Source organism: Schistocerca piceifrons, unplaced genomic scaffold (assembly GCF_021461385.2).
Source record: "Schistocerca piceifrons isolate TAMUIC-IGC-003096 unplaced genomic scaffold, iqSchPice1.1 HiC_scaffold_936, whole genome shotgun sequence".
NCBI lineage: Eukaryota > Metazoa > Arthropoda > Insecta > Orthoptera > Acrididae > Schistocerca > Schistocerca piceifrons.
In genome coordinates, this window is record NW_025729208.1 from 3,585,001 (window position 1) to 3,587,500 (window position 2,500).

Sequence of the window (2,500 nt, forward strand, 5' to 3'; positions counted from 1 at the left end):
GACCGACGGAGGGTCGGACCCATCCATCGGCAAGATGGAATGCCGAGGCCCCCCTGGGCAACAGGAGCGTGGAAGTATCCCAGAGGGGTGTCCGCCGGAAGGCGGAACCATCTCCTGACGGCGGCCCGGATGGTAACGTCGGCCGACTTCAATGCACCCACCCGGGTGCGGCTGAGGGCCAGCCCGTGGTACAGGCCAGGGAGAAGTACGTTGGTGAGAGCGTGGAGGCGCTGTTGCGGCTTCAGCGGAGCTCGGGAGATGACGTCAAGCTGCTCCACCAGGTGGCTACGTGGATTGAAGACACAGCGACCCGCCGTGGAAAATTGCAGCCCCAGGTACCGGAAGGTTTCACCCACACGCAGGGCAGGCATGGTGGTATTGCCTGCTGTGAAGGTGACATTGCTGTCCACCTTCACCTTCTTCTCGCGCCCTGACGCGACTAAGGCGAGTCATAGTTACTCCCGCCGTTTACCCGCGCTTGCTTGAATTTCTTCACGTTGACATTCAGAGCACTGGGCAGAAATCACATTGCGTCAACACCCGCTAGGGCCATCGCAATGCTTTGTTTTAATTAGACAGTCGGATTCCCCCAGTCCGTGCCAGTTCTGAGTTGATCGTTGAATGGCGGCCGAAGAGAATCCGCGCACCCGCGCGCCCCCGGAGGAGCACGCTAAGGCGGACGCGGCCTCGCAGCAAGGAAGATCCGTGGGAGGCCAAGGCACGGGACCGAGCTCGGATCCTGCACGCAGGTTGAAGCACCGGGGCGCGAACGCCGCGCAGGCGCGCGCATCCTGCACCGCCGGCCAGCACGAGGCCGACCAACGGCGAGAGCAGACCACGCCCGCGCTAAACGCCCGCACTTACCGGCACCCCTACGGCACTCACCTCGCCCAGGCCCGGCACGTTAGCGCTGACCCACTTCCCGACCAAGCCCGACACGCCCCGATCCTCAGAGCCAATCCTTATCCCGAAGTTACGGATCCAATTTGCCGACTTCCCTTACCTACATTATTCTATCGACTAGAGGCTCTTCACCTTGGAGACCTGCTGCGGATATGGGTACGAACCGGCGCGACACCTCCACGTGGCCCTCTCCCGGATTTTCAAGGTCCGAGGGGAAGATCGGGACACCGCCGCAACTGCGGTGCTCTTCGCGTTCCAAACCCTATCTCCCTGCTAGAGGATTCCAGGGAACTCGAACGCTCATGCAGAAAAGAAAACTCTTCCCCGATCTCCCGACGGCGTCTCCGGGTCCTTTTGGGTTACCCCGACGAGCATCTCTAAAAGAGGGGCCCGACTTGTATCGGTTCCGCTGCCGGGTTCCGGAATAGGAACCGGATTCCCTTTCGCCCAACGGGGGCCAGCACAAAGCGCATCATGCTATGACGGCCCCCATCAACATCGGATTTCTCCTAGGGCTTAGGATCGACTGACTCGTGTGCAACGGCTGTTCACACGAAACCCTTCTCCGCGTCAGCCCTCCAGGGCCTCGCTGGAGTATTTGCTACTACCACCAAGATCTGCACCGACGGCGGCTCCAGGCAGGCTCACGCCCAGACCCTTCTGCGCCCACCGCCGCGACCCTCCTACTCGTCAGGGCTTCGCGGCCGGCCGCAAGGACCGGCCATGACTGCCAGACTGACGGCCGAGTATAGGCACGACGCTTCAGCGCCATCCATTTTCAGGGCTAGTTGCTTCGGCAGGTGAGTTGTTACACACTCCTTAGCGGATTCCGACTTCCATGGCCACCGTCCTGCTGTCTTAAGCAACCAACGCCTTTCATGGTTTCCCATGAGCGTCGATTCGGGCGCCTTAACTCGGCGTTTGGTTCATCCCACAGCGCCAGTTCTGCTTACCAAAAGTGGCCCACTTGGCACTCCGATCCGAGTCGTTTGCTCGCGGCTTCAGCATATCAAGCAAGCCGGAGATCTCACCCATTTAAAGTTTGAGAATAGGTTGAGGTCGTTTCGGCCCCAAGGCCTCTAATCATTCGCTTTACCGGATGAGACTCGTACGAGCACCAGCTATCCTGAGGGAAACTTCGGAGGGAACCAGCTACTAGATGGTTCGATTAGTCTTTCGCCCCTATACCCAGCTCCGACGATCGATTTGCACGTCAGAATCGCTACGGACCTCCATCAGGGTTTCCCCTGACTTCGTCCTGGCCAGGCATAGTTCACCATCTTTCGGGTCCCAACGTGTACGCTCTAGGTGCGCCTCACCTCGCAATGAGGACGAGACGCCCCGGGAGTGCGGAGGCCGCCGCCCCGTGAAGGGCGGGGAAGCCCCATCCTCCCTCGGCCCGCGCAAGGCGAGACCTTCACTTTCATTACGCCTTTAGGTTTCGTACAGCCCAATGACTCGCGCACATGTTAGACTCCTTGGTCCGTGTTTCAAGACGGGTCGTGAAATTGTCCAAAGCTGAAGCGCCGCTGACGGGAGCGATTATTCCGCCCGAGAGCATCCCGAGCCAACAGCGGCGCGGGTCCGGGGCCGGGCC

The 2,500-nt window shown here is 60.5% G+C and overlaps 1 pseudogene; it reads right to left on the reverse strand.

Annotated features, from left to right (window-relative positions):
• The window catches only part of LOC124771693, a 5,819-nt pseudogene that overhangs the window by 2,496 nt on the left and 823 nt on the right, over window positions 1–2,500 (reverse strand).